We start from the raw sequence: 21,878 nt of genomic DNA on the forward strand, positions 1-21,878 counted from the left end.
TTGCTGTGGCTGTTGCTATTTTTGCTGGTCACAGACCACCACTAATTTCATGCACAACCCATGAATAAATCAGAAGCTGCAGTTTGAAAAACACAGGCACGCAGCAGCCTCAGTCCTACCCTAGCTGCTCCTGATTGGCAGTCAGCAGACGCTTCCACCGAGATGGAGGTGGTGGAAAAAAGAGTAGACTCTCTAGGCAGAGTCTTGAATGCAAGTACTAGTTCCACCCAGGAGCTAGGGAAAATAACAGTCTCAGTTTTCTGGAAAAGGATACTGAGGAAAGCAACAGCCTCTTTATCTGGAAAAGGAGGTTATTAGAATCCTTGTGGGGCTTTTATAAAGACTAAATAAGACCGATCACGGTAGCTCACGCCTGTAATCCCGGTACTTTGGGAGGCCGAGGCGGGCAGATTGTTTGAGGTCAGGAGTTTAAGACCAGCCTGGCTAACATGGTGAAACCCCATCTCTACCAAAAACACAAAAATTAGACGGGCGTGGTGGTGCATGCCTGTGGTCCCAACTACTCGGGAGGCTGTCAGGAGAATGGCTTGAACCAGGGAAGCAGAGGTTGCAGTGAGCCGAGATCATGCCACTGCAACTCCAGCCTGGGCAACAGAGCAAGACGAGACTCCGTCTCAAAAAAAAAAAAAGAAGAAGAAGAAGAAGGCTGAGCGTGGCACGGTGGCTCATACCTGTAATCCCAGCACTTTGAGAGGCCGAGGCTGGTGGATCATGAGGTCAGGAGTTCGAGACCAGCCCGACCAACATGGTGAAGCCCTGTCTCTACTAAAAATACAAAAATTAACCAGGTGTGGTGGCACATGCCTGTAATCCTAGCTACTGGGGAGGCTGAGGCAGGAGAATTGCTTGAATACTGTAGGCAGAGGTTGCAGTGAGCCAAGACTGAGCCACTGCACTCCAGCCTGGGTGACAGAGCAAGACTCCGTCTCAACAACAACAACAAACTACATGAGCGTATAATCAGGGTTTCTCAACTTTGGAACTATTGACATTTTGAGTTGGAGAATGTTTTGTTGTGGAGACTGTCCTGTGGATTGTAGAATGTTAAACAGTATTCCTGCCCTCTACCCACTAGATGCCAGTAGCACCCCCTCAAGTTATGACGATCAAAACCATCTCCTGACATTGCCAAATTTCCCCTGGGAGACAAAATCACCCCAGATTGAGAGTCACTGGTATCTGTAACGCATCTGCCACAGTCCTTGGCCACTATTATTACCCTAATGCTTCTTACTTTGAAGAAACTAGAATTGAGTCTATGGGAGAGGACATACAAGAAGCACAGTGCCAAGCTGTGTGTCCACCATCATAAGTGAGGACATGAACACTGTAATGGCTGAACGATAGGCATAAACTGTGTCAGCAGTGGCCATCTTTAGGGGTCAGATAAGTGTGGAGCTGGAGGAACATGATACAGTGAGAACACTGTACGCAGGAAGGTGCATTACAAGGGGGCTGTGGGAAGAGGAAATGAAGAGCTGGCTTAGACTCTGATTATTGGAGATAGGAATGGGTAAGCGGAAGCGGGGCCTGCTGATGACTGAATGTGGAAGGTGAAAGAGGCTAGAGCAAAAGCCCAGCAAGCGTCCCTACCTGCATGACTTGGTGGCACAGAGGGGCAAGGACACAATGTGAATGGGGACAGTAGAAATGAGGTAGCAGGGCCGGGCGCGGTGGCTCAAGCCTATAATCCCAGCACTTTGGGAGGCCGAGATGGGCGGATCACGAGGTCAGGAGATCGAGACCATGCTGGCTAACACGGTGAAACCCCGTCTCTACTAAAAAATACAAAAAATTAGCCGGGCGAGGTGGCGGGCGCCTGTAGTCCCAGCTACTTGGGAGGCTGAGGCAGGAGAATGGCGTGAACCCGGGAGGCGGAGCTTGCAGTGAGCTGAGATCTGGCCACTGCACTCCAGCCTGGGCGACAGAGCGAGACTCCATCTCAAAAAAAAAAAAAAAAAAAAAAAAATGAGGTAGCAGAAGAAAGGCTAAAAGTCGATAAGTGTGCCAGGTGCGGAAAGTGACACATTTCTGGCTAGAAGGCAGAACTCCAGACTTAGGACACAGCTCATGGTTTCAAACGATTATCAGAAGTAATTTCACTGTCTGCATAAAGGTGGAGAAAGGAATCTCTTGAGTCCTGCAACAGCGGGTGTATTTCCTTAAAGAGTCTGCAGTAGTACTCAAATTGTGCAAAAATATTGGTGAGGAAAAGATGGGCAAACTAAACCATATATCAAATGAAATTACTTTTATGTATAGTTCTTTTTTACTTTATTATTTATTTATTTATTTATTTTTGAGACAGAGTCTCGCTCTGTCGCCCAGGCTGGAGTGCAGTGGCGCGATCTCAGCTCACTGCAAGCTCCGCCTCCCGGGTTCACGCCATTCTCCTGCCTCAGCCTCCCGAGTAGCTGGGACTACAGGCGCCCGCCACCTCGCCCGGCTAGTTTTTTGTATTTTTTAGTAGAGACGGGTTTCACCGTGTTAGCCAGGATGGTCTCAATCTCCTGACCTCGTGATCCGCCTGTCTCGGCCTCCCAAAGTGCTGGGATTACAGGCTTGAGCCACCATGACTGGCCTTGTATAGTTCTTTTTTAATTGGAAAGAGTAATTACCCAAGACTGCATTATTAACATCACAGATAATATCCTTCATTGGGCATTTGTATCCTTTATTGAGAAATAGAATGCCTGGGACCATATACTACAATGTGGAAACAGAAGTGGTTTTTTTTTTTTTTTTTCAGGATTTTACATCACTTTTTGTAGAATATTGGTTGTAAATGATTCTTATCTAGATTTTTTTTTTTTTTTTTTTTGAGACAGAGTCTCACTCTGTTGCCCAGGCTGGAGTGCAGTGGTGCGATCTTAGCTCACTGCAAGCTCTGCCTCCCGGGTTCACGACATTCTCCTGCCTCAGCCTCCCGAGTAGCTGTGACTACAGGCACCCACCACCTCGCCTGGCTAATTTGTTTTGTATTTTTAGTAGAGACGGGGTTTCACCGTGTTAACCAGGATGGTCTCAATCTCCTGACCTCGTGATCTGCCTGCCTCGGCCTTCCAAAGTGCTAGGATTACAGGTATGAGCCATCGCACCCAGCCAGATTTTTAATTTACATTGTGAGTTAGCTAATAGCAGCTGTTATTTAAACATAAGTGAATTTAAGAATAAATTATATATATAGCTCTGCATTCTTTTTTTATTATTTATTTATTAATTTTGAGATAGGATCTTGCTGTGTCACCCCGACTGGAGTGCAGTGACATGAGCACAGCTCACTGCAACCTCCATCTCCCAGGCTCAAGCAATCTCCCACCTCAGCCTCCAGAGCAGCTGGGACTGCAGATGTGTGCCACCATACACGGCTAATTTTTGTATTTTTCTGTAGAGACAGAATTTCACCATGTTGCCTAAGCTGGTCTCAAACCCCTAGGCTCAAAGGATCCTCCCACCTTGGCCTCCCGAAGTGCTTGGATTATAGGCATGAGCCACCGTGGCCAGCCTGTATTCTAATAATCACTGAAATGCCCACAATAGTTTGCTGATGCGGTTTGGATCTGTGTCCCCACCAAATTTCATGTTGAATTATAATCCCCCATATTGGAGGTGCAGCCTGGTGGGAGGTGACTGGATCATGTGGGCATAGTCCTCATGAATGGGTTGGCATCACCCCCCGGTGCTGTTCTCATGATAGTGAGTGAGTGAGTTATTGTGAGATCTGGTTGTTTAAAGGTATGTGACACTTGAGAATCTGAAATAAGTATAAGAAAAAATAATAAGTAGGCCGGATGCGGTGGTTCATGCATGTAATCCTAACACTTTGGGAGGCCAAGGTGGGGCAGATCACAAGGTTAGGAGTTTGAGACTAGCCTGGTCAATATGGTGAAACCCCATCTCTACTAAAAATATAAAAATTAGCAGGGCATGGTGGCAGGCGCCTGCAGTCCCAGCTACTCAAGAGGCTGAGGCAGGAGAATCGCTTGAACCCAGGAAGCAGAGGTTGCAGTGAGCTGAGATTGTGCCACTGCACTCCAGCCTGTGCGACAGAGCGAGACTCCATCTCAGAAAAAAAAAAAAAAAAAGAAAGAAAGAAAAAAAAAAGAAAGAAAATAATAAATAAAAATAATTAGGAAAAAAAAAAAAGTGTGTGGCACCTCTCCCTAGCCTCTTGTTCCTTCTTTGGCCATGTGAAGTGCTGCTCCCCCTTTGCCTTCCACCGTGATTGTAAATTTCCTGAGGCTTCCCTAGAAGCAGAAGCAGCTACGCTTCTTGTTCAGCCTGCAGAATCATGAGCCAATTAAACTTCTTTTTTTGTTTCTTTCTTTTTTTTTTTTTTTTTTTTTTTGAGACAGAGTCTCACTCTGTTGCCCAGCCTGGAATGCAGTGGGGCAATCTTGGCTTACTGCAACTTCCACCTCCCAGTCTCAGAGTAACTGGGACCACAGGCTCACGCCACCATGCCTGGCTAATTTTTATATTTTTAGTAGATATGGGGTTTTGCCATGTTGGCCAGGCTGGTCTTGAACTCTTGGCCTCAAGGAATCTGCCTGCCTTGGCCTCCCAAAGTGCTAGGATTACAGGCATGAACCACCGTGCCTGGCCTAAATCTTTTTCCTTATAAATTACCCAGTCTCAGGTATTTCTTTATAGCATCATGAGAATGAATTAATACATATGTGTATGTCTTTTCTAATATATGCTGAAGTATGTGAATTTAAGCCCAAAGTAACACAAAGACTCTATGAAAAGGTATCATAATTACGTTGGCAACCCTCAGGGATAAAAGCATTTAATGTAAAAAGCATCAGTAATGTTAGAGAGCTGGTGGAATTTTATATAAAGTTAGTTACTTCAGTGGGGAAATGAAGATCTATTATGAAGACCAGGCAAACATAACAGAAAATGTGGCAAAATGCTAATTAAATATCATTGAGAGAACAAAGAAGTTTCCACTCCCTCCAACATATGCCTCTACAAACCACACAGGACTTGACGAACCATGGGTAAATTTACAGTTCCCAGAGTGACTAAGCGGGAAGCTCATTGTTTAAGTGTGAAATTGTGTTTCCCTGTTTCTACCGATCCTCAGGAGATAAGAGTGGGTTGTAGAGGCAATAGGGCTTGACTGGATGCTGTGATAGCCAGCTTCCAAGATCTCCCTCAGTGATTCCTCCTCTAGGTATTCACAGCCGTGGGTAGTCCTTTCTCACATTGTACCAGTCTTGGTCTGTGTGACCAAAAACGTGTAGCAGAAAAGCTGGTATGTCACTTTTCCAAGAGTAGGTTATAAAAGATTGCAGCTTCTGTCTTGTGTGCTCTCCCCGCTTCCACTCCCAACCTAGATCACTTGCTCTCAGGGAGGTAAGCGGCCATGTGCTAAGCAGTCTTATGGAGAGAACTACCTGTTGAGGAACTGAAGGCTCCAGTCAACAGGCAGTGAACAAACCATGCCTACCAACAACTATGTGTGAGCCTGGAAGCTGATTCCCCAGCCCCAGTCAAGCCTTGAGATGACTGCAGCTCCAGCCAATAGCTTGACTATAGCCTCATGAAAGATACTCAGAACCACTCAGCTAAGCCACCCCTGGATTCTTGACTCTCAGAAATCGTGTGAAATAATACATGTTTGTTGCTTTAATCTGCTAAATTTGGGGGTAATTTATTATGTAGCAATAGGTAACTAATATATATACCTTCTGCAATGCAATGAATGTTTCTGTCCCCACTCCCAAAATTCATATGTTGCGATTCTGACCTTCAAGGTGAAGATATTAGGATGTGGGCCTTTGAGAGATGATTAGTTCATGGGGGCAGAGCCCTTATGAAGGGATTAATGCCCTTATAAAAGAGGCCCCAATAGCTCATTAGCTGCTTCCCCCATGTGAGGTTACAGTCACAAGATGGCCATCCATGAACCAGGAAGCCAGCCCTTACCAGACACCAAATCTGCCTTGAATTCAAACCTCGCAACTGTGAGAAATAAATTTTGTTGTTTATAAATCACCCAGTTTATGGTATTTTGTTATAGCAGACTGAATGGATTAAGACAACTTCCTTGTCTTTCAGAGAGAAAATGCTTACAAAAAAACTGGATGAAACTAGTTTTGTTAATCTAACAGACCATCAGCACGGGGGTAGGAGAAAGAGGAGAGAAAATCAAGCAAAAGAATAATTCTCCAAGGAGAGCTGGTATCTCATCAGACGGCTCCTATAGTGCTTATCCCTTTAGTAATGAAGAATTAACGTCCATGTCAGTCTTCAAAAGATTCTAATTATACCCCTGAAACTCTGAGAGGTTTAGGGTGTCTGCTGAGACAGAGAAGAGAGAAAACCCTTAAGCAACTCCTCTCAACTGTCTTCGGGGGTTGGTGACTTGGTCAATAACTGTCTATTGAACTCCTACTTCTCCAAAACTATAAATGATGTATAAAAATAAAGTCCAAATGGCACACACCCAGCAAAATACTCAACACACCAGGAAAATGGTAAATTATGGCACAGCTACAGTATAAACTGTTTTTTGTTTGTTTGGGTTTTTTTTTTTTTTTTTTTTTTTTTGGAAACAGGGTCTGGCTCTGTCGCCTAGGCTAGAGTGCAGTGGTGCGATCTCCACTCACTGCAAACTCCACCTCCCAGGCCAAGTGATCCTCCCACCTCCGCCTCCCAAGTATCTAGGACTATAGCGGTGCGCCACCAGGCCCAGCTAATTTTTGTATTTTTTGTAAAGATGAAGTTTCACCATGTTGCCCAGGCTGGTCTCAAACTCCTGATCTCAAGCAATCCTCCCACCTTGTCCTCCCAAAGTGCTGGGATTACAGGCGTGAGCCACCACACCCGGCCAGTATGAACTCTTAATGCAGCCGTTTGAAAGAATTTTGATGAAGAACATAGAAATTGGAAAGATAGTGTTTCAAGTTGATAAACTATACTGTTCCAGATATAGACGTTGCTGATGAGAGACACTTCACAAACATTTGTCCCCTATGTATTTTTCCCGTGATAGTTAGTGTTTCAGGGGCTGGAAAGTTCAGGTTTTGGATCTCTTGTCTCACAATCCAGTCAAACGTTGGCCAACTTTTAATCTTTCTCTTTCTCAGTTTTATCATCTGTAAATGGCATAACCTTGCTGTTTTCAGAATATATAATACTCCAGCCGGGCTGGTGACTCATGTCTGTAATCCCAGGACTTTGGGAAGCCACAGAGGGTGGATCACCCAATGTTAGGAGTTCAAGACCAACCTGGCCAACATGGCAAAACTTCATCTCTACTAAGAATATAAAAATTAGCCAGGCATGGTGGTGCGTGCCTATAATCCCAGTTACTCGGGAGGCTGAGGCAGGAGAATCGCTTGAACCAGGGAGGCAGAGGTTTCAGTGAGCCGAGATCACACCATTGCACTCCAGCCTGGGCAACACAGCAAGACTCCATCTCAAAAAAATAAACAAAAAATAAAATATATAATACTCTGAGGACATAAGAACCTGCATGCAAAAAGATTTTAAAAGAGCTCTTAAATAGCATTCTCCGGATCTAGGGCACTATGCTGAACAGCAGGAGACCTTGCTAGGTCATTGTTTTTAACCCTTTTGGAAATAGGGACTTAGAGGCCTTAGACATACCTAATTAGCAATAGAGCTAAGATCAGAATTTAGGGTATGGCTTTGTGTCACCTCCAGGTTTGACTGTCACACACCAGACTTCTCTCTTAGCTATATAATTAAATAAAGAAAAATAAAAGCCTAAAATAATCTACAGAAGCCATTGTCAAATTTTCTTTCATTGGCCTAATTTTTTTTTAAAGGACTACTTCATATTAGAGACTAAATAATCATTATCTCATCATTGAATACTTTTCACCAACTCAGTGTCATCCATATCCATGACAATAGGCTCCAGTGCCTACTCCTGCCTTCACCATAGGAATATGGAGAAATACAAGCCTAACTGAGAGAAAAAAACCCAGAAAGCTGGATTTAATACAAAGTAAAAAAGATAAGCTTGGCACAGTCATTAGCTGTTAGTATAAACACCTTCATAGTCAGCTGTAGAGTGGAAACTGAGTATTTGCAGTATATTATTAAAAGCAAAGCAGGAAATGTTGTACTCAGAGATATTTCTAACAACTTTTTTTTCAGCCGGGTGCAGTGGCTCTTGCCTATAATCCCAGCGCTTTGGGAGGCTGAGGTGGGAGAATCACTTGAGCCAAGGAGTTCAAGACCAGCCTGACCAACATAGCGAGACCCTGTCTCTACAAACAATTTAAAAATTAGCCAAGCATAATGGCATATACCTTCTACTCTGGAGGCAGAGGTGGGAGGATTGCTTGAGCTCAGGAGGTCAAGGCTGCAGTGAGCTGAGATCGCTCCACTGCATTCCAACCTTGGTGACAGAGCAAGACCCTGTCTCATACATAAAAAAAGAAAAAGTATTTTTTATGACCGGGCATGGTTGCTCACGCCTATAATCTCAGTACTTTGGGAGGCTGAGAGAGGAGGATCACTTGAGGTCAGGAATTCGAGACCAGCCTGGCCAACATGGCAAAGCCCTGCTCTTGGCCAGGCACAGTGGCTCATGCCTATAATCCTAGCACTTTGGGAGGCAAAGGCGGTTGGATTGCTTGAGCCTGGGAGTTTGAAACCAGCTTGGGCAGTGTGGCGAAACCTCATCTCTACAAAAAATACAAAAACTTAGCTGGGTGTGGTGGTGCGTGCCTGTAATCCCAGCTACTTGGGAGGCTGAGGTGGGAGGATCACATGAACCTGGGAGGCAGAGGCTGCAGTGAGCTGAGATTGCGCCATTGCACTCCAGCCTGGGCAACAGAATGAGACCGTGTCTCAAAAACAAAATAAAACCCTTCTGTTAGGCAGCTTTTGTGTGTGTATGAGTGTGTGTGTGTGTATGTGTGTGTCTCACTTTGTTGCCCAGGCTGCAGTGCAGCTGTGCAACTTTGGCCCACTGCAGCCTCGATCTTCTGGTTCAAGCAATTCTCGTGCCTCAGCCTCCCAAGTAGCTGGGATTACAGGTGCACACTGCCACACCCAGCTAATTTTTGTATTTTTGGCAGAGATAGGGTTTCACCATCTTGGCCAGGCTGGTCTCAAATCAAACTCCTGATCTCAAGTCATCCACCTGCCTCAGCCTTCCAAAGTGCTGGGATTACAGGTGTGAGCCACCATGCCTGCACTTTTTTTTTTTTTTTTTTTTTGAAACAGGATCTCACTTTTTTGCTCAGGCTGGAGTGCAATGGCATGATCAAGGCTCACTGCACCCTCAATCCCCCTGGCCTCAAGCAATCCTTCTATCTCCTAGTAGCTGAGACTACAGGCATGCATATCTTTTTGTAGAAATGGGGCTTCACCATATTGCCCAGGCTATTATTAGCCATCTTGATGGGCATTTTTATTTGCTTCTTTTTTTTTTTTTTTTTTTTTTTTTTTTTTTGAGACGGAGTCTCGCTCTGTCACCCAGGCTGGAGTGCAGTGGCCGGATCTCAGCTCACTGCAAGCTCCGCCTCCCGGGTTCACGCCATTCTCCTGCCTCAGCCTCCCGAGTAGCTGGGACTATAGGCGCCCGCCACCTCGCCTGGCTAGTTTTTTGCATTTTTTAGTAGAGACGGGGTTTCACCGTGTTAGACAGGATGGTCTCGATCTCCTGACCTCGTGATCCGCCCGTCTCGGCCTCCCAAAGTGCTGGGATTACAGGCGTGAGCCACCGCGCCCGGCTATTTGCTTCTTTAGTATAAATTCCTTCCAGTAAAATTGCTACCATTATATAGTATGCACATTTTTAAGGATTTTGGAACATAATGCCAAAGTATGTTTGTACATATTGTTGGATTTACACTTCCATCATCAGTGTAAACTCCTATTTATTTATAAACTCCACAAAATATGTGTTTGTTCTTTCAAAATAGACATAAGAAATCATTAAATTGATATGTATGTTAATTGTTGAAAGAAAGAAAGAAAGAAAGAAAGAAAGAAAGAAAGAAAGAAAGAAAGAAAGAAAGAAAGAAAGAAAGAAAGAAAGAAAGAAAGAAAGAAAGAAGGCGGCCGGGCGCGGTGGCTCAAGCCTGTAATCCCAGCACTTTGGGAGGCCGAGACGGGCGGATCATGAGGTCAGGAGATCGAGACCATCCTGGCTAACACGGTGAAACCCCGTCTCTACTAAAAAATACAAAAAACTAGCCGGGCGAAGTGGCGGATGCCTGTAGTCCCAGCTACTCGGGAGGCTGAGGCAGGAGATGGCGTGAACCCGAGAGGAGGAGCTTGCAGTGAGCTGAGATCCGGCCACTGCACTCCAGCCTGGGTGACAGAGCAAGACTCCGTCAAAAAAAAAAAAAAAAAGAAAAAAAAAGAAAGAAAGAAAGAAAGAAAGAAAGAAAGAAAGAAAGAAAGAAAGAAAGAGAGAGAGAGAGAGAGAGAGAAGAAAGAAAGAAAGAAAGAAAGAAAGAAAGAAAGAAAGAAAGAAAGAAAGAAAGAAAGAAAGAAAAGTAATCAAGCTGAACCAAAGTGAAAACCAGTAGAAAGTAAAAGCCCTGCTTCTCCCAGCTCTAATCCCTAATTTTTTGTCAATATATTTCCAGGACTTTTTCAGATAATAAGGTAGAGATAGATAGATTGTAGATAGATTTAAAAAAAAAAAAAAAGAGCACACACTTGCAAGAAAGTGCAGTAGACACAGAGATACATATATTGGTTTTTTAGAACAAAATTTAAAACATGTATGTTATTGCATAACTGCTTTTTAATTTTATTATTATTATTATTATTTTATTTTACTTTTTGAGACAGAGTCTGGCTTTATTGCCTAGGCTGGAGTGCAGTGGTGCGATCCGGGCTCACTGCAGCCTCCACCTCCTGAGCTCAAGTGAGCTTCCTGAGTAGCTGGGACCACAAGTGGGCGCCGCCACACCTAGCTAATTTTTGTATTTTTAGTAGAGACTGAGTTTTTTCATGTTGGCCAGGCTGGTCTCAAATTCCTGGGCTCAAGAGATCCGCCCACCAACGTATTTACCAAAATAGGCACTTTTTGTCTTTTTAATTGTTGCCAAACAGATAGGTCAAACTAACAAACAAAAGCCCCAGTTCCTCATTTTATTTTGATTTTTAGTTACTACTTTATTCTATATGCATTTGAGAGCGCCAATAAAACTTTGCTGATCAGCATGAGGGCTGGAGTTGAGGGAGGAGACTGAGAGACAGAAAGACCAGGAGAGGGAACGTGGCCCTGATGCTCATGAGTGAATGAATGATCTGCCCCAGTATGCCCTCGGATGGAGTGGGAGCGTTCATTCACATCTATCATGACCTGGCTTTTTTTCTTTTCTTTTTTTTTATTCTGTAGAATAATTCCTTTTCCCCTAAAGAAAATCATGTACCTGGTTTAAAAAAAGAAAAAAAAATCAAACATTACTCATGTTTACATAGTGAAAATCAAGTGTCCTTGTCTTAAGACTGCCAGGGCCAGGAGCAGCGAGCAGTTCATGCCTATAATCCCAGCACTTTGGGAGGTGGAGGCAGGCGGATCACCTGAGGTCAGGAGTTCAAGACCAGCCTGGCCAACATGGCGAAACCCCGTCTCTACTAAAATACAAAAATTAGCCAGGCGTGGTAGCACATGCCTGTAAGCCCAGCTACTCAGGAGGCTGAGGCAGGAGACTCGCTTGAACCCGGGAGGCGGAGGTTGCACTTGAGCCAAGATCATGCCACTGTACTCCAGCCTGGGCAACAGAGCAAGACCCTGCCTCCAAAACAAAAACAAAAACAAAAAAAAGATTGCCAGACTTAGACACTATCTTCCCTCCCTTTCTAGGTCTAATACTACTACTACTAGTAGTAATAGCTCACATTTTTTGAGTTGTTACTATGTGCCAGAAACAAAATTTCCTAGACTTATTAATTCATTCAAATTCCCTATAACTTTCTGAATATGTACCGTTTATGATCCTATTTTTTCAGATAAGAATATCACATCACAAATAAGTTAAATAACTTACCCAAAGTTGCACAACCTATAAGCAATGGAGCTGGAATTCAAACCCAGGTGGTCTGGCTCCCCAGCCTGTTTGCTTAATTTAATTCACATTACCCTAAATTATTTTCATTGTAGTGGCGTAGAAATTTCTGGATACAAAGTGACAGGGGTCAAAAGGTTTTGCATGGTTCCCTATCATAGGTGATACTAAGCAGATCTTATCTACCTGGTCCCTGAGCTGGTGTGGTTCCCAAGTGTTTTGCCCACGGCCGCCCACTATCATCATTTCTCGTATGTCCTTCCTGGGTTGTGTAAGCATAGGGATAGTCTCTCTACAGAATTATAAACCAAGTAGTTAAAATTCACCTTGAAAGTCATTTATTTTCAGTTTGTAACTCATTTTTTTATTAGGTAATATTCTATTTATTTATTTAACCAATCCTTTGGCGATGGACATTTATATTGTTTCCAAACAACACTATAGTGAATCTCTTTCGATAAAAATCTTCTGCATAAAGGATTTATGCATAAGTAAAAGCTACACTATATTCCTGACAGTGAAATTGTTAGATGAAAAGTTACGTGCATTTTAAAATTTAACAGACTGTACTTTTTTTTTTTTGATACAGGGGTCTCGATCTATCACCCAGGCTGGAGTGCAGTGGTGTGAGGCTTACCACAGCCTCAACCTCCCCAGGCTCAGGTGATCCTCCCACCTAAGCCCCCTAAGTAGCTGGGACTACAGGCATGTGCCACCACACCCGGCTAATTTTTTTGTATTTTTAGTAGATATGGAGTTTTGCTATATTGCTCAGTTTGGAACTCCTGGGCTCAAATGATCCGCCTGCCTTAGCCTCCCAAAGTGCTGGGATTATAGACATGAGCTACTGCGCCTGGCCCATGTTAAGTTTTAAAGTTAACACTTATAGGGGGGTATGTGAGGGTAAAATATATAGAGCCTTGCAGATCACTGAAAAGACTGCATTCTACTCTGTGGTGGGAATCTATTGAAGAATTTCTATTAGAGGAAGATCTTTAAGAGGAAAAAAATGAAAAAATGCAGACAAATTATCCTTCTTTCCTTGGTCTCTGCTCCAAAGACGTTTTGTGAGAACCTGTGGTACAATTTTGGATGTTTAAGATGGGGAGCGCTCCTCCAATGGTTAGGAGGGACACAAGACAGAAATAAAGATTGCTTTATAGGCCTTGGGGAACATGTGGTGCACTTGGAGGCCTTACACCTGGAGGTCAGGGAGCACAGGCTGGGAGAGAAAGAAAGCAATACATGGGCCAACGCCCTTATTGGGTCCAAGGTGTTATCCAAACAGGTTTCCCATTGGGGAGTTTTAACTGGTGGGTTTAAAGCAACTAGGCACAAGTTTCAGGTCATGCAGTGACTGAGAGGTGGTCATTGTGTCATACCTGCATGGTCAGTGTAGAGTGTGAGGACCATTCAAGTAGGTTGCATGTAGCTGTCCCATAGGGAAGTGTTCACTGGGGAATAACTATAAGGGCAGTATCTGGACTGGCCACATTGAGGAATGGAGGTAGGGTGAGGGTGAGGTATAGAACAGGAAACTACGTCAAGGGTGACTGAGCCCTGTTTCTGGTATTGGAAAGTCAAACATAATCAAAATGGATGCTGAGGCAACACAAAATTATAAGAATCCACTATAACCAGGTTAGGCAGTAGAGCATTTAGAAACCCTCTACTTAGTTGTTCTTTCAAATCGAAAAATGAATCAGCGAATATTTTCTATCCAGAATCACTTTGTAGGTTTGGTGCTTCTGTGACATGGGCACTGCTGTGTGTGGCTGGATCTGCTCCACAGAGGAGGTAGGGACAACACATTGCCTTATAGATCTTCAGAATGCCTATTTTTATTATTATTAATAATTTCACCACTGCCTTTTTTTTTTTTTTTTTTTTTTTTTTTTTTTTTTTTTTTTTTTTTGAGACTGAGTTTCACTCTTGTTGCCCAGGCTGGAGTGCAATGGCATGATTTTGGCTCACTGCAACCTCCGCCTCTCAGTTCAAGCGATTCTCCTGCCTCAGCCTCCCGAGTAGCTGGGATAACAGGTATGTGCCACCACACCCGGCTAATTTTTTGTATTTTTAGTAGAGATGGGGTTTCTCCATGTTGGTCAGGCTGGTCTCCAACTCCGGACCTCAGGTGATCTGCCCACCTCAGCCTCCCAAATTGCTGGGATTACAGGCGTGAGCCACCGCGCCCGGCCCAGTCTTAAGGCACAAGGCTACTTGTGCCAGCAGCATGTGTCAGCAAAGTAGCAGAAGCAGAAAGAGAGCCTGCGGGAAGACACGCCCTGAAGATCTGAAGATCTAGAAAGAGGCCATCCGGGTACAATGTAGCAGTTACGTCAGACTAGGAGGCTTCTTGTTTACAGGAGACTATAAAACCTTTGCCCCTCCTCACTTGGGGCTGACACCATTTTAGGCCTCAGCCCGCCTGCACCCAGGCGCTCATTAAAACAGCATGTGGTTTCACACTGCCTCGTGTTGTCTATTGGCAGGCTTTCAGGTTTCAAACCGATAAAAGAACCTTACATCTGGAGCCAAAACCCAGAAGGAGCTCAGGTCTGCGTCCCGCATGGACCTACCCCTCCACCCCGGAGAGCAGGCCACAGCAGCTAGACAAGGGAAGCTCCTCAGCCTCCAGTCGCCTCTCTGTGCATGCACATCGGTCACTGGTCTCGACTAATGGTAAGTTTCCCCGGGAGCCCAGTTAACAGGGAACAATTCGCATGGTCTCTCAGTTTCTCCCGTCTGAAAATCCAGTGTTGGTCCAAGAAGGGTCTGGTGTGTGCCAGGTACTCACTGATCATCTGGTCTTAGGGGGATGCCTCTAAGCCATTTGATCCTGTTCCAGAACGAAAAAGGCAGCGATGATGGTCGCTCCTTTTATGGTCTCCCTCCGGCTGTCCAGGACGGTCTCCTTTTTCCCTGTTCTCCCGAGCGCACCCTCTGTTATAGGAAACTCCTGGTCCTCCATTCCAAAAAACAGCACTCTAGGCTGCCTCATAAAAAACCTGCAAACCTTAGGCCTCAGGCAAAATATCCACCCTAAGCACCTTGTCTTTTTTTGCAATACAGCCTGGTAGCAGTACAAATTAAATAACAGGTCCAAGTGGCCCGCAAATAGAACATTCAACTTCACAATTTTAACTCATTTAAGCGATGATTGCCGACAACTGGAGAAATGGGAGGAAATTCCTTATGTCCAGGCCTTTTGCACTCAGATCACAACCCGACCTCCGCAGTTCTTGCTAACCTGTTCAAATCCTCCTCCTTCATTCCCATCACCCAGATCGCCTTTCTCCTCCCAACCGTACCTCTTTTTTCTGGTTTAATCCAGCTGACTACTGTCCTCCCAGCCCCTACGGTTTCCTCTCAACTGTCTTCTTTAATCCCCCAAGCCTCCTCATTGTCTTATCAGCCACCATCTTCCCAGCCGCCATCTTCCCAGTCAGCTGTATCCACTTCTTTTCCTACACCATCCCCCCTCAGGACAATTCGAGTATTGCTTGTACCCATTCTCCTCCACAGCTGCCCTCTCCTGAGGCTTGTAAACCCATCCTGCCACCTTACGCCCCTATCTGTCCTACACTCCATGTTAATGCAATCCCCCTTCCCCCTTCAAACTCTCAGCAGGAACCACTATCTTAAACCTTCCGTTCATCTCCCAATCTACCCCTGATATTTGGGGCAAGCTTCAGAAGCTTGATGACGGCCCTCAAACCCCACAATGAGACCTTCTTAACTTAGCCATCAAAGTCTTTAACAATCGTGATGAGAAAAGTAAAAGGCAAAAGCTGGCAGAGTTTCAAATGCCTGCCTCCGCCATCAGGGGCCCTGTAGGCCCATGGGGCCACAGCTCCACAGGGAAGCCTCCTAACAATCCACCTCCACTTGGTGCCTGTTTCAAGTGTGACAATGAAGGCCACTGGTCCAGACAATGCCCAAACCCAGGTAAGCCCACCAGGCCATGCCCCCTCTGCGGAAGACCCCACTGGAAGTCGGACTGTGAGCGGCCCCCGAGGACTGCCCCCGTCCCTTTCTGAGCCGGCCTACTTGGATCTCATTGGCCTTGCTGCTGAAGACTGATGGTGCCCTGGAACGGATGTCCCAGCAACTACCATCGCTTCATCCAAGCCAAGGGTAAGCCTGGTGGTGGCAGGTAGGCCAGTATGTTTTTTAAATTAATCCTGGGCAATCTACTCTGCTTTACCTCATTTTTCAGGACCCACCCAGTCCTCCCAAGTCTCTGTTGTGAAAATTGACCAACAAGTCTCCAAACCCCAAGCCACCCCTCCACTTTTCTGCTCCCTGCACACTTTCTCCTTCACTCACTCTTTCTTAGTCCTGCCCTCATGCCCAACTCCACTCCTAGGCAGAAATATCCTTTCAAAACTCCACACTACTCTTCACTTCCACATTCCCCATAGTACCCAATGCATCCATCCAGACCCCGCCAGTACTTCTAGCTTTCTTCTACTCTTTCAACCTCCCACCGTAAAACGTGCAGCCTTTCCTTGTCCTCCATCCATAGTTAACCCTGCTGTTTGGGATACTTCCACACCCTCAGTCACAGAACACCACACCCCCATTCACATTACCCTTAAAAAGCCCCCCCAGTTCCTATCACAGAAGCAGTATCCTATCCCCCAAGCAGCTCTCATACGCCTAAGGCCTATCATTTGTCACCTCCTTGCCAGTCACCTACTCTGCCCAACAGACTCCCCTTTTAACACATCAATTCTACCTGTTACAAAGCCAAACGGAACTTATCACTTAGCCTGAGGTCCTTAGTCCAGGACCTCAGGCTCATTAACCAAGTTGTACTCCCGGTATGTCTAGTAGTTCCTAACCCATATACTTTACTTTCCGCAGTTCCCTCCAATACTACCCATTTTTCTGTTCTAAACCTAAAGGATGCTTTTTTTCACAATTCCTTTACACCCTAATTCCCAAAACCTCTTTGCCTTTGCGCGGGAAAACCCACCTTTCATGTCGGCTCACCTGGTGCATACTATCTCAAGGTTTCATAGACAGCCCCCACCTTGCTGTCAACCTCTGTACCTTATTTCTAAAACAGTCCACTCTCCTTGAACATGTTAATAATCTACTCCTGTGTAGCCCCTCTCAAAGAGACTGCAACGTCCATACTATCTCTCTTTTAAATTTCTTGGCAGAACGGGGGTATCAGGTCTCCCCTTAAAAAGCACAAATATACACCCCCTCAAGTCACCTATCTAGGCCTAGCTCTTACCCCGCGAACCCAAGGGCTCACAACCAACCACATATCACTCCTCCAGTCCCTCCCGCCTCCACAAACTAAGCAAGAATTTATTTTTTCTAGGACTAGCGGGATATTTTAGGCTCTGGGTTCCCTCCTTTGCTCTACTTGCCAAACCGTTACACCAAACTGCTAAAGGCCCTCTCCATGAGCCTTTAAAACCTACACAGCCTTCGGGCGCGGTGGCTCACGCCTGAAATCCCAGCACTTTGGGAGGCTGAGGCGGGTGGATCACAAGGTTAGGAGTTCAAGACCAGCCTGGCCAAGATGGCGAAACCCTGTCTCTACTAAAAAAAAATACTAAAAATTAGCTGGGCATGGTGGCATGCGCCTGTAATCCCAGCTACTCCAGAGGCTGAGGCAGAGAATTGCTTAAGCCTGGAGGGGCAGAGGTTGCAGTGAGCGGAGATCGTGCCACTGTGCTCCAGCCTGGACAACAGAGTGAGACTCCATCTCAAAAATAATAATAATAAAATAAAAAATTAAACCTACACAGCCTATTACCCAACCTTTCTGTCTACTCCAAAAGGCTCTCATCTCAGCCCCCGTCCTCACTCTCTAGATCTCACCAAACCTGTCTCCCTCTATACTGACAAACGGCCTAGAGTCGCACTAGGTGTTCTAACCCAGTCTAAGGGACCCACCCTCCAGGTTGTTGCCACCTCTCTAAACAGCTTGAAGCCACAGTTCTCAGATGGCCTGCCTGCCTCCAAGCATTGGCAGCAGCTGCTGTCCTCACTCTTGAAAGCCTAAAACTATCTCTCCAGGCCAACCTAACAGTTTATTCAACCCATAACATCAAAGATATGCTAGCTCACCACAGTGTACTAAGTCTCATCTCTGCCCCACGGCTCCTCCAACTGAATGCTCTATTCATAGAAACCCCCCAAATCCCACGCGAACCAGCTCCCATCTAAACCCGGCCACGCTCTTACCAAGACCCTACACATATCTGTGTGAACACTGTTCAAACCTTTTTTATACCTTTTCTAAATCTAACAGATGAACCCCTTCCAGATGCCTCCTTTACTTGGTTTGTCGATGGGAGCTTCTTCCTACATCAAGGACGCTGGCATGCTGGCTATGCTATAGTGTCACCTCTCCATACTATTGAAGCCAATCTGCTCTCCCTAAGCACCACCACCCAGAAAGCTGAACTCACCACTCTCACTAGAGCTCTCACTTGAGCAGCCAGACAACAGATCAACATATATGCAAATCTTGGCCGGGCGCAGTGGCTCACGCCTGTAATCCCAGCACTTAGGGAGGCTGAGGCGGGCGGATCATGAGATCAGGAGATCAAGACCACCCTGGCCAACATGATGAAACCCTGTCTCCACTAAAAATACAAAAATTAGCTGAGCGTTTTAGTGTGTGCCTATGGTCCCAGCTACTTGGCAGGCTGAGGCAGGAGAATTACTTGAACCTGGGAGGTGGAGGTTGCAGTGAGCTGAGATCGCACCATTGCACTCCAGCCTGGGCAACAGAGCAAGACTCCATTTCAAAAAAAAAAAAAAAAAATATATATATATATATATATATATATATATATATATGCAAATCCTCGTTATGAGTTCCACATAGTGCACTCACACTCGTCCATCTGCAAAGAATGGGGTTTCCTAACTGCAAAAAAACGCTCCTGTCATAAATGGCTCTCTCATCAGCAAACTCCTTCAAGCTGTCAGGCTCCCGCAGAAAGTTGCCGTCATTCATTGCAGAGGCCACCAAACCCCAGACAATCCTATAATAGCTGGAAATGTGCTAGCAGATCGGGCAGCCAAAGAAGTAGCTCTACAACCCATGCAAGGCCAGTTTCTGTCCCTGTCCCTGTTCTCTTCTCTTTACTCCTCAGAAGAAAAGGAGGACTTCTGAGCCCAAAACCTTCAAAAGCAAGGACCATGGTATGTCAAGGAAGGGCGCTTCGTTTTTTCTCACTCTCAAACAATCCCTATCCTCCAAAGCCTCCACAATTCTTTCCATGTTGGTTACAAACCTCTCTTGCAACTTCTGTGCCCTATTCTCACTTTCCTCATCTTTCCAGCCATGTTCAAGAAATTACCCAGTCCTGCTCTATCTGCCACTCAATGTCACCCCAGTGCTCCCTTCAGCCGCCACCTTCTCCTACCCATCAACCCCGGGGCCAGTTACCCGGGCAAGATTGGCAAGTAGATTTCACTCACACGCTGCCAGATAAACGGCTCCGCTATTGTCTAGTCTTTGTCTGTGCTTTCTCCGGGTGGGTAAAAGCGTTCCCAGCAACTTCAGAAGGTGCAAACATCCTCACACAAACTCTCGTCATACATATAAGTCCCCGTTTTAGACTCCCAACATCCATCCAGTCCAATAACAGGCCCGCCTTCATCAGCCAAATTAACCAAGGCATCTCTACATCCTTAGGAATAAAGTGGGTTATCCACACACCCTACAGGCCTCAATCTTCAGGCAAAGTTAAAAAAAAATTAACTGTCCTTAAAGCCCAATTCATCAAGCTGGCTCTAGAAACCCACCAGCCGTGGACAAAAAATCTCCCTTTTGCCCTCATAAGACTCCGCACAACACCAAAGGCACCCTCTTTTCATAGCCTTGGAATCATGTATGGCCAAACTTTTGTCTTGGGGCCTCCACCCTTACCAGACTATGAGCCACTCAGGAATTACCTCCCCTCCTTAATCCAGATGCGGTCTTTCATTTGTGAAGCAGCAAATGAGACCATGCCTCTCCCTGTCGACACCACCTTGTCCTCTCAGCATAACTGTCTTGCAGGCACAGATGTGTTTATCTGTCAATCCGACCCTCACCAAAAGCTACAATCGAAGAGGAGATGCCCCTACCCTACACTGTGATACTCAGCATGCCAACTGCAGTGAGAGTCCAAGGACTGCCCCACTGGGTCCATCGCACCAGGGTCAAGCTCACCCCCAAGGGTACTCCTTCCTCCAAAACATTAACAGCGGGCAACACCCTCAGCGTCCTTGTATATAATAACCTAAACAAAGAAAAACGATCCTTAAAGGTAGGAGGAAGCCAAAGATGGCAAGGGAACGAATGGCCTCCGAAACAGATCATCGAATATTACGGTCCTGCCACTTGGGATAAGAATGGTTCATGGGGTTACTGCACTCCTTTATATATGCTAAATAGAATAATTAGACTACAGGCTATTCTAGAAATACTAACCAAACCGCCTCAGCCCTGGAAATGCTCGCGCAACAACAAAACCAAATGCGCACGGCAATTTATCAAAACGGGCTAGCACTAAATTACTTATTAGGAGAAGAGAGTGGAGTCTGTGGTAAATTTAATGTATCTAATTGCTGTCTTAACATAGATGATAACAGAAAAGTGGTTCTAGAAATCGCTTCAAACATCAGAAAAGTTGCCCGTGTACCAGTCCAAACCTGGAAGGGATGGGACCCAGCAAACCTTCTAGGAGGGTGGTTCTCTAATTTAGGAGGATTTAAAACGCTGGTAGGGACAGTAATCTTCATCATTGGGCTCCTCCTGCTTCTCCCCTGTGTTATCCCACTGATAATAAAAGCCATTAAAACTCTTGTTGAAATTACAGGTAACTGCCAGACTATCCAGGTGACACTCCTGCTACAACGACATGATGGATACAATTCTCAAGAATACCCCAAAAATTAAGTTTTTCTTTTTCCAAGGTACCCACTCCACCCCTATGTCACGCCTGAAATAGTTATTGAGAAAGTTGTTCCTTTTCCCTTTTGTATAACCAAACAGACAGGAATATATAAGATTCTCCCCGGGGCCTGAAAGCTTAAGGAGATGGATGACTCCTCCCTTCTCGGGCCCAGTCCACAAGGCTACTTGTGCCAGCAGCGTGTGCCAGCAAGATAGCAGAAGCAGGAAGAAAGCCAGCGGGAAGACACGTAACCCTGAAGATCGAGAAAGAGGTCATCTGTGTACAATGTCAGACTAGGACACTTCCTGTTTACAGGAGACTATAAAACCTTTGCCCCGTCCTCACCTCAGGCTGACGCCATTTTAGGGCTCAGCCTGCCTGCGCCCAGGCGCTCATTAAAACAGCACGTTGCTCCACACCGCCTGGTGGTGTCTGTTGGCATGCTTTGGGGGTTCGAACCAATACAAGAACCTTACGGTAAGGAGTTCGAGACCAGCCTAGCCAATGTGGTGAAACCCCATCTCTACCAAAAATATAAAAAATTAGCCAGGTGTGGTGGCACGCACCTGTATTCCCAGCTACTGGGTGGCTGAGGCAGGAGAATTGCTTGAACCTGGGAGGCAGAGGTTGCAGTGACCCGAGATCACACCACTGCACTCCAGCCTAGGCAACAGTGAGTCTCTGTTCTCAAAAAAAAAAAAAAAAAAAAGAAAAGAAAAAAGAAAAGGAAGGAAAGAGAGAGAGCGAAGGAAAGAAAGAAAGTCCTCAATGTGGCAGTATGGCAGTATTTAGAGGTGGGGCCTTTAAGAGATGATTGGATCATGAGAGCTCTGCCCTCGTGAATAGATTAGTTCATTCACAGATTAATGGATTATCATGGGAAGGGACCTAGTGACTTTATAAGAAGAAGAGAAGA

At 45.5% G+C, this 21,878-nt stretch overlaps 1 protein-coding gene and 2 pseudogenes across 1 annotated transcript in view; all 3 read left to right on the forward strand.

Annotated features, from left to right (window-relative positions):
- SNX10 (sorting nexin 10) overlaps positions 1–21,878 on the forward strand; it is a 197,447-nt gene that overhangs the window by 35,894 nt on the left and 139,675 nt on the right. The window lies entirely within an intron of this gene.
- On the forward strand, positions 1,531–20,572 carry LOC126950864 (uncharacterized; annotated as a pseudogene).
- LOC126950865 (60S ribosomal protein L23-like) overlaps positions 21,110–21,878 on the forward strand; it is a 37,607-nt pseudogene continuing 36,838 nt past the window's right edge.

This window comes from Macaca thibetana, chromosome 3, assembly GCF_024542745.1.
Source record: "Macaca thibetana thibetana isolate TM-01 chromosome 3, ASM2454274v1, whole genome shotgun sequence".
Classification (NCBI taxonomy): Eukaryota; Metazoa; Chordata; class Mammalia; order Primates; family Cercopithecidae; genus Macaca; species Macaca thibetana.